The sequence below is a fragment of the Falco punctatus genome (assembly GCF_963210335.1).
Source record: "Falco punctatus genome assembly, chromosome: 4".
Taxonomy (NCBI): domain Eukaryota; kingdom Metazoa; phylum Chordata; class Aves; order Falconiformes; family Falconidae; genus Falco; species Falco punctatus.
The window spans coordinates 49,407,928-49,418,018 of NC_137583.1; positions in this window are offsets into that span (position 1 = coordinate 49,407,928).

Genomic DNA, 10,091 nt, shown 5'->3' on the forward strand with positions numbered 1-10,091 from the left:
CGCCCGGGGGGGGGGGGGGGGGGGGCACTGGGCTGCCCGTGCTGGGGGGGGTCCCCAGGGGAAGGAAACCACAGCCATGACTCAGCGCCTGAGTCACTGTCCCCAAGGGGACACTGAGGGGACACAGCTGAGCCCCTTGACCTGTTCACACACCCTCAGCTCGCCACACTGGCCAAATTTGCGCTAATTAAGGCTAATCAACACTCCTCTGAATTAATTCCTCCCCAATTATCATGCGTCCTGCAAGCATTGCCGAGATGCTTTTTGCTGAACATCAATATCCCATAGCACCCCGACATCCCGTGGCACCTCCACATCCCGTGGCATCCTAATTATCCCACAGCACCCTGGCATCCCACAGCACCCCGACATCCCAAAGCACCCTGGCACCCCATGGAAGCCTAATATCCCATGGCACCCTAATATCCTGCAGCACCCTGACATCCCAAAGCATCCTGGCACCCTCACATCCCATGGCACCCTGACGTCTCACAGCATCCAAAATCCCACAGCCACGACGGTCACAGGAACCCTCCCGGGCAGGGATTTTGGCCGACATTCTGGAAAACCGCAGCTCGGGGGGGCTGCTCTGATCCGCAGGCTCCGTACAGAGATTTATTCCCAGGCTTCGGAGTTTATTTGACCTTTCGGCAATAGACCGACTGGCAGAGGAGCTAATTGCCTCGCCGTAAATCCTGCAGCCACACATGTGATGAGTGGTGCCGTTCTCTGCTGGGGTCTGGGGGGGTCCAGGGGTAGAGGTAGGCACCCGTGTGCATGTGCCCCACTGGCCTCGTGCACACCGAGCATGTGGGGTGGTGTGGGGTGTGAGCTGCAGCCCCCACACCTGCCCCAGCACCCCCCTGGTCCCCCCAGCCCTGGGACCCAGGCAGGAATTTTGGGGATCAGCCCCTTCACAGCAGCAGCCCCCATCCTCACTGGCAGTCCCCCCCCTCTGTCAGGACCCCCCCCATATGGTGATGTGCCCCCGGCAGCCCCCGGCCTTCCTCCCAGTGGGGCAGAGGGATGCAGGGCTGGTCCCCAAAAGGGACCTGGGGCACAGGGGGTCCCCAGGGACAGGGACACTGCCTGCCCCACCAGCCTCGGGGGCAGCCTGGCACGCAGCACTGCCGTCTGGGGGGGGTCAGATACTGTGGCCTGGGGGTCCTCACCTCCCTGTGCTCCCTCCCTGGATGGGCACCAGCCTCCAGCACCATTTCTTCAGGGACATCCCTTGCACCCAGCCCCAGGTGCGCCCCCCACCCACAGCCCTCGCGGGGGGGAAGCTGGGCGGGGGGGGGGGGGGGGGGCAGGCAGGGCACACCGCGTTAGTCCTGCCATGAAAACTCCCCTAGACGCGCTCCCAGCCCTGCACTATGCAGTGAGCTTAACCCCGCTAATTGCCTCGCTCCTAATTGCTGCTGCTCACTGCCCGTCTGCACCTGTGGGAAGGCCCTGCCTTGCCCTGCAGCCCTCCTAATGGGATGAACTGGGCAAACTGGGAATTGTGCAGCATCCTCCCAGGCTGAGCCCATCTCCTCCCCTTGGATGGGTGCCCATAGCACCCAGCACTGGGTGCTGGCCCGGGGATGCTCCAGGCATGGTGTCACCCGAGGGCTGGGCTGGGCCACGGCAGAGCTGGGAAAATCAATAAAAACCAGAGTAGGAGAGAGCCAGATAGAAGGGGGAGATAATTCCCACGTTACTCCCTTAATTCCACCTTATCCTGGCCCAGATCTCCCTGTGCCTGGATCTGGGAGCAGCAGCTGGCCCCTGAGATAGGGAACGGGGTGGGTGCCCTGCTCCCCTGGGATGGGTGCTGCTCCGGAGGGGTGGCTTCCATCCATCCTCACCATCGCCCAGCCCCTCAAGGTGGGGACCCTGTGGGTGCTGCTGGTGTGTGGGGTGGGAAGTTGTGCCCCCCCTCCCATGGTCCCTGGGGGTGCAGGGACCCATGGGTGCTGTGTGTGGAGTAAGGTGGGGGTGAGTCCTGGTGCCGAGGGCTTTGTGGCTGGGAGGGTGGGGAAACTGAGGCACAGAGGCACCTAGTGACAGAGGCAAGGTGATGGGGAGACTGGGGCAGGGCTGAGGTCTGTGTGTGTGCGTGTGTGTGTGCACATGCATATGTGATGTGTGCACACTGTAAATGCATGTGAGTGCATGCATGTGTGCACCTATCCATGCATGTGCATGTGTGCACCTATGTGCGCATGCACATGCATGTCTCCGTGTGCATGCCACTGTATGAATGCACATGTGTACATGCGTGTACACACATGTGCACGTGCATGCCCACCCTGCAGCACGGGCAGCGTGTCTCCCTGGGTTTTCCAGCTGCAGCCGAGGCCGCTGGGGCAGGCGCCTGGTGCTGGCTGGCTGCCCCTGGGCTCTGCGGCGCTGGGTGCCGGCGGCGAGGCCGCGCTGGCATCCCGGGTGGGCAGGCTGCCTGCACACAGGCCTGCCTTTCAGGCACCCCGTGCCGTGCCAGCGCCACCCACCTGGGCCGGGAGCTGGGCACCGCACCACAGAGCCGCCTTTGTGCCACCAGGCGGGTGTGCGGGGCTATGTGCATGCGTGTGTGCACACGTGTGTGTGTGCTTGCACACGTGTCCCTGCATTTGCTCCACTGGCAGCATTGCAATCGCCCCCCAACCTCCCCAGCTGGCACCAGTACCCCCAAAATACGCCACCGGCTCCCCAGCACCTGCTGCTGGCCGTGGCTGTGCCCGGCCCTTCCCCAGCACGCTGTGGCGCGCGGGGAGGAAGAGTGGTAATTAAGTTAATTTGCACATGCAAATCATCCTCAGTTTGAATCTGTTAATTTTATAATTTGATGTTTAATGTACATATCTGCTGTGTTTTCCCAGCCAGAAACCCAACATTTTCTGGGTGCTAATGATGGGGGCTGTGCTCTGGGGGCGGGGGAAAAGGACCCTACAGATGCACAGATGTTAATGATGCACCAGAGATTAATGTGCCGGTCACGGGTGCACCCGGCGACGTGGGTGCCCCAGGAGGCCGGGAGAAGGGGCTCACCCAGCACCCAGTTGGGCTCTGCCTTCTCCCCGCATCCTTCGCCTGCCCAGCGTGGCGGCAGCCAGTGCTGTGCTGCAAACCAGCAATTTGAGTTGGGTTTTTAAATATTTACAAATCACTACCTGTCGGCGAGGCTGATGCCGTCAGGGAGAAAGTGATGAACTGCTGGGCACGGCTGCTCCTGGTGCGAAGGAGGGAGCGTACCCATGAGGCAGCCCCCAAAATTATTGAATTTGCCCCATTCCGGAGGCAGCATGGGTTCTTTCCACACACCCCCTGCCTGGAAGGTGTTTCATGATGTGGGTGATGGTGAGCTGAGACTTGGCAACTTGTGTCAGCCAGTTGCAGCCTCCAAGGGACAGAGGGGTGCACTGACCACTGGAGCGTCCCCACCCTGCAGGGTCACCGGTGGCATCCACAGCAGCACCCAGCTCCCTGGGGAGCCCAGCACCAGCTCTCAGTGCCTGAACTGCAGGATACATGGAGGACACAGTGTCCTCACCCCTTCCCAATGCATCCCTGAGAGCTCTGCTGGCTCATCCCCATCCCTAAAAGTCCTGCCTGAAGATGGGGGACTGCAAAAACCAGGGCTGTGTGCTGAGTCAGAGCTAAATATCGCCCTGAGGCCAAGCATCACCTGGGGGCTCAGCATCACCCTGAGGCTGAGCATCATCCTGGAACCAAGCATTGCCCTCAGGCTGAGCATCATCCCGGGAATGAGCATCACCCCATGGCCAAGCATTGGCCCATGGCTGAGTATCACCCCGTGGCCGAGCATCACCGTGTGGCTGAGCACCACCCCATGGCCAAGCATCACCCCATGGCCGAGCACCACCTCATGGCCGAGCATCACCCCGTGGCTGAGCATCGCCCGGTGGCCAAGCATTACCCTGTGGCCGAGCATTACCCGGTGGCTGGGCACCGACCCATGGCTGAGCATCACCCCGTGGCCGAGCATCGCCCCGTGGCCGAGCACTGCCCCGCACTGCAGCAGCCGCGGGCTGGCAGAGGCCGACAAGCCGCATCCCCGTTTATCTGTGGTGCCGGCTGGGGTTTTGCATACGCCGGATTTGCAGGTTCCCTTTGAAGCTCCGGCTGCTGCCGGCCCCTCATTTCTGCCTCGGTGGAGATAAAGCGGTTCCCTGCAGCCACCGAGCTCGGGAAGTGTGTTGCCACCTGCCTGCCTGGGGCTGGATCCAGCCGGGTGATCCCCAGATCCCCAACAAAGCACGGAGCAGCCCTCGGGGAGCAGGGGAGGGTGATGCCACCTTTCTAATAAAAACTAATTGCGATTAATCCCGTTTCATTGTTTACACGGGGCTGATTTAAGCACATTTCAGGCTAGACTGAGCAGTTGAACATTTCTAATGTATTTTTCTTTCTGCTTTAATGACCTCGTTCCTGCCACCCCGCTGATGTCTCCCTGCTCTGGCAGGCGAGTGGTAACTTCATCAAAATCATCCGGGAAGGGAAACACCCTCCGTGGCTGCTCTGTTGGTGGCCAGGAAGGAGCCAAGCCCCCCAGACCCCGTGGGGACCGGGTGCCGGCCAGGACAGCCCCTTGTTCTCATGAGCGTCACCCAGACATGGCCACCATCACTGCGGGGCTCTCCCGTCCAGCTGTTCCCCAAGGCCAAATCCAGCTGTTCCCATTGCCAGCCCTGTGCAGCCCCTCTGGCTGCTCTCCCCGTGATCCCAGGGGTCTCCCCGCCAGATGTGCCCCCCATGACCCCATTCCAGCTGTTCTCACTGTCACCCAAGGGTCCCCCATCCAGGTATGCTCCCAGTCTCTCCCAGTCCAGCTGTTCCCCCCTCCAGCCCCCAGCCCCTTCTCTCCCAGCCATCCCCGCACCCCAGCCTGTCCCCATAGCCCCCCCCACCCCCCCAGCCTCCCAGTGAGCCGGGGCTATTTTTAACCTCCCCTTCAGCTCTCTCCTGCTCTGTTTCCATCTAAAACCGGTGACTTTCGCAGCTTCCCTTTTCCAACCCAGAGACTTTTTGCTCTCCTCCCTCCCTCCAGTGATGAAATGCTGCCGGGGGGGCCCAAGGAGGTGCTCGTCTCCTTGGGTCCCTGAGCAGGGGCTTTGCCACACTCACCTTTCCCTCGGAGAGCTGCTGCCTGTCCTCGCTCCTCCCCAGCTTTTCCCCTTTCTCCCCACGAGGATAAAATCCTTTGAGTTTCCGTATCCTGCTGAGGAAGAGGAACAGAGCAGAGGCTTTTGGGGTGGGTGGGCAGGGGGGGATTTTCCTGCTGGGTCATAGTGTGGTGATGGAGCGATGAAGCACATCCACCCCCCAACACCCCTGCACCCCACTGCCCCTTGCCCCGGATCCCCTCGCTCACACCCCCTGCCTCAGTTTCCCCAATGGCCCAATGCACCGTGCCCAACGGACCCCCCAGACCCAACCCTCAGCACCAGCTCCCCTGAACCGCGCTGTCCCCACGGCAGGCAGCCGGTGGGGGTGCCACCAGCCCCCCATGGGGATGCCCTTGGCAGAGCAGCTCTTGCCGGGGAAAAGCCGGGGCTGGCTGCTGGCCGGGGCCCCGACAGTGATTGTGATTTTCCCCTCAAGCGTGGCTAACGCCGCTCGGGCAGCGCAGCCCCAGCCAAAGCATTTTCCCCCCTCCCTGGGGTAGCTCAACCAACACCCGCTGCAGAGACAAGACCTGGGGGAGGGATCCCCTCCCACAACCAGAAGAGAAAAGAAATCACAAGGATTTCGCCCAAAATAACGGCACAAACTTGGAGCAGGCTGCTAAACCCCTCCTGCAATTTATTTGGGGTTTTTCCCCCTTCCATCAGCTATTTTCACTTTTCAGTCCAATCCCAAAGCCCTGATGTCCCCTCTCCAAGATGATAAAACCCCAGGAGCTGGGTACATGCACGTGGCCCCGTTCCTCAAACAACCAAATTCACTGAATTCAAGGACAGTCAGAGCTGAAGAAGCTGCTTTTCTAAAAATATTATATATTTATGCTATTATTACAGCAAGTTAGTAAAACCCGATACACTCCCAGCTTTGAAGCGGAGAAAACACACCGCCCTAAATGGCTAAAAAACCCCAATTAAATAGCAAAAATCTTGCCCTTCCTTCTTGTCTAAGGACTGGAGTTAAGGTCAGCTCTTTCCTTTCCTTAATCTCTGATTTTTTACCTTGATAGCAGTTTTCCCTGGGCTGCCAGCTGGTTGGTAAACGGCCTCTTTTGTCTTTAGCCTTTCCTTTCTTTTCAGGAAAATGGAATCCTTGGGTTTTTTATTGGTGTGTGTTATTTAGACGCTGGTGGTGTGGTACCTAACGCTGTGAGATGGGGTGATGCTCCGGGGATAGGGTGATGTTCTGGTACCTGCTGTATCTTGGGGTGGGGATAAACCCACACTGGGTGCCATGGGAGCAGTAGGGCCAGTTGCTTTGGGCATCAGCCCGTGTCTTGTTTAACGTCCCCGTCTGTCACCATGAGTGCCCGGGACGCAGTCCAGCGAGCAGTTTGTGGCGGTGAAGTGCCAAGCCGGCACACCGTGGGCGCCTGGCAGGCGTGGAGAGGTTTCATCGGCGTTTCCCATGGCTGAGCATCACACCGCTGTGTCCCCCCAACCCCGGCACACTTTGACTCCAAAGGGGTGTCTGTGCCATGTGGGTTTCCAGCACCTCTGCAGGGGCATCGCACCACGAATGCTCCCTACTTTGGCCTCCGGACCCTGAGGCTGGATCCTGCATCCCTCTGCCTGGGGAAGCCTTTGGCCTCACTGCCGCCCAGGGCTTTGCTCCGATCGATGCTCCAGCCCCTCTTAACACCTCGTAGAGATCGATGGACAAGGCAGGGAATTGCCTGCACCAGAGGCACATGGCTAATCCCCCTTGGAAGGGCTCTGCCTGCAGCCGCTCGCATTAACCCTGCGCGTGCTGTGGCAGCTACCAGGCTCTCCAGCAGCATCACCCACCTGGTGCCCATCACCAGGGCCTCTGGGCACCACTGCAGTGCTGCATCCCCAGGGCTCTGCTGATTTTAGCTGCCTGCTTCCGTCTCTGCCTCTCTCCTCCTCCAGCTGCAAAAAGCTCTGACAGCCACCAAGAAAACACCAAAGTCCACCAAAATTGCCCCAAAAGTGGAGCCTGCTCGTGGCACCGGGGCTGTCTCGCTGAGTGCAGGGACAACACCACCTGTAGCTGACCTTCCCCTGCTTGATCTCCTGCCAGATCCCCCCACCCCATTTCCACGGAGCAGTTTAATCACTAAAGGGTGATTTTGCACCTTAAAATTGCACTCTGCAAACAGCTGCTGGGATGCCCATGGGTGCCCACAGGTGTCCCAAGTGGGTGCACATCTCCAGTGGGGTCTGGAGGGCTTGGGGAGGGCTCCCAGCCATGGGGACAGTGCTGTCCCGTGCTGCCCATGTGGCAGGAGCACCGGAGCAGCCTTAAACAGGGTAGGAACCAGCTCAGCCAGTGCCGGAGACCTGCAGAGCCCTGTCACAGCTCAGCACACACATGAGTTCGTCACAACAGGGGGAGATCCAGGTCCCCAAAGGGTGGCATGGCCAGGGGTGCCAGGGATGGTGATGGCCTGGCGAGGAGCTGGATCCTGTCCTGGGAAGTCAGCTTTCGAGGAAAAGCAGTGCGGGGAGAGGGAAGAGGAGGCTGGAAAGACTCCAAGATCAGCAGCGCTGATACGAAACCATAAATTATCCTCCCGGCTGAGCTGGCTGCGGGGAAAGGCAGCCCCTCCGAAAGCCGGGGGAGCAGCGCAGCTGGGGCTGACCCTGGCATTGCCGCTGTCTCCCTCGGCCGAGGCGAAATCGAGGGAAGCCGGCTGCCATTGTTAGCGGGAGCTGCAATTCCTCATCAACCCAAAGCAAATAATTAACAGGCGCCGGAGGCCGGGGCTGCTCCCCACATCGATCACGGCATGTGGCCCCAAGGCCAGCAGGGTTGGTGCCTGCTGTAAATCACTGGCACGGCGGCCGGGTGCCAAAGCATGCCAGCCAGCACCGCCGGCTGCTGGCCCCCAGCATCAGCCGGTCCCGCGGTAGAATGGAACCCCCCACATCTGGCAGGGGGCTGGGGAGCATCCGTGGTGGGGTGGCAGCACCGGGATGCGTTGGCTGGGCTGGGCTGACTCTGGTTCTCTTCATCCCCCTCTGGCAAGCGTTAACCAGTGCCGCTTCCCGGCATCCCCGAGATCTAATTACACCCAAGATGAAGCAGGGAACGATACCTTGCCTTTAATTAATAACTCAGCATGGCTGAGAGCAGGCTGAGAGCATGAACGCTGGGTGCTGGCAGTTCAGGGTGCCCAGGTTTTGGGGTGCACACCCTTTGCACCCCACAGGCACCCTCGGAGCTTGAACGGGAAACAGGAGCTGAAAAATGACATTTAAATAAATCCCAGCTATTAAGGGGAGGCTGTACCTGGGAGAGCCGGCCGGCACCGGCGGCCAGCAGGGTAATTAGACCGCGGCTGAAATGATGAAAAGATATCTGCAGGCTTTGAGGCCGAGGCTTTGAAGCTGTAAATCCTGTGAAGACGGCATCTCTGCACATTCCCGCCGGGAGATATTTACCCGGGACCTGATTTCCACCATCCACACTGTACCCAGAGCCTAGAAAAAATAAGGCTCCCCCCAGGGAGATGCTGAGCCCAGAGGGATGCTCCTGGGTACCCTGAATTCTGTGCATCTGGCTGCAGGGAAAGGTAGCCCCTGTGCTGGGAATGCACCAGGTACCATGGCATCACAGCGGTTCAGCTGGAGGTTAATCTGGAGCCGCAAGCAGGGCTGCCAGGGAGCGCTGGGGCCTCATCCTGTGGGGAGCCAGCGGGAATCAAGGAGTGTTGGTGCCTCTGGGATGAAGTAGAGGCTCCGGTTCAGACCAGGGTCTGGATGAGTTCAGCAAGAGGGGCAGGCGCCGCTAGGGAAGGGTTGGCATTGCTGGGGGGTTCCGCCAGCCTGGCTGGGGCTGCTCCTCCAGCATATGGAAGGGCCCTAATTCAAAACACCCCCGCACCGTGTTTACACGTGCACACACCCACGTACACACAGACACTCCTGCACATGCCCCCGTGCATGCACCCACCTGCCTCTGCATGCGCCCATGCATGCACCCACCCACCTCTGCATGCATCTGTGCATGCACCCACCATGCACTCACCCCCCTCTGCATGCACCTGAGCATGCACACATGCACCCTCGCACCTGTGCACTCTCACATCCCCCTGCACCCCCCTCTCCTGCACCCCAGCACCCTGCCATGGGCAGCAGCGGGAGCAGTGCAACCTCCCTGGCTGTGGATCCCGCAGCCAGACACATGGACAAGCTCCTGGGGTGCCAACATGCTGCCCTGCATCTGCCCAGCCATGAAGCCATCTCTGTCTGCCTCACTCACCAAGGCCAAGGCCGCGTGGGGATGGACCCCATCCTTTGGTCCTCAGACATCATCCCGGCTGCAACTGTTCACCCAAGGGGATGCAACCAGGTCTGTGGTGGAGCCAGGAGCATCCTGGGATGTGGGTGCCAGAAGGTGCCTGCCCTTGGACAGGGCATCCATATGGGAAGACCTTTGGCTTTGGCCTCCCACCTGCCCCCAGACCCCTTGGCACAGGGGTCTGTAGCTGGCAGTGTCGAAAGATGCCGTAAGGGATGCGGGTGGGAGCCATGCAGTGGGGCTGGACAGCCAGACCCCAGCAGGAGCGAAGCAGCAGCTCAGCATAGGGGTAATTAGCAGCTTGTGATTCCAGATCCTCATTAGGGGCTGGCACCCCCCACTGTTGCGCTCTGTGCAATTAGTCGCTAAGTAACACATGGATATTTATACTCGGGTGAGGAACCGGGCGGGCATCACCGGGATGCTCTGGCTAGGGCCTGGCCAGTGCAGGGACAGTGATATTTTGGGACACGTAGCTGGTCCTTGCAGGCCAAGAAGCTGAGATCAGGGTGCGAGGGGCCCCCTGGGGTGCTCAATGGTCAGGGTAGCACCCTAGGGTGGGCACCCACAGGGACATGCCTGACATCATCACCCTGGGGAAACCACAGCCCTGGTACCACTGTGTGGGACAGGCT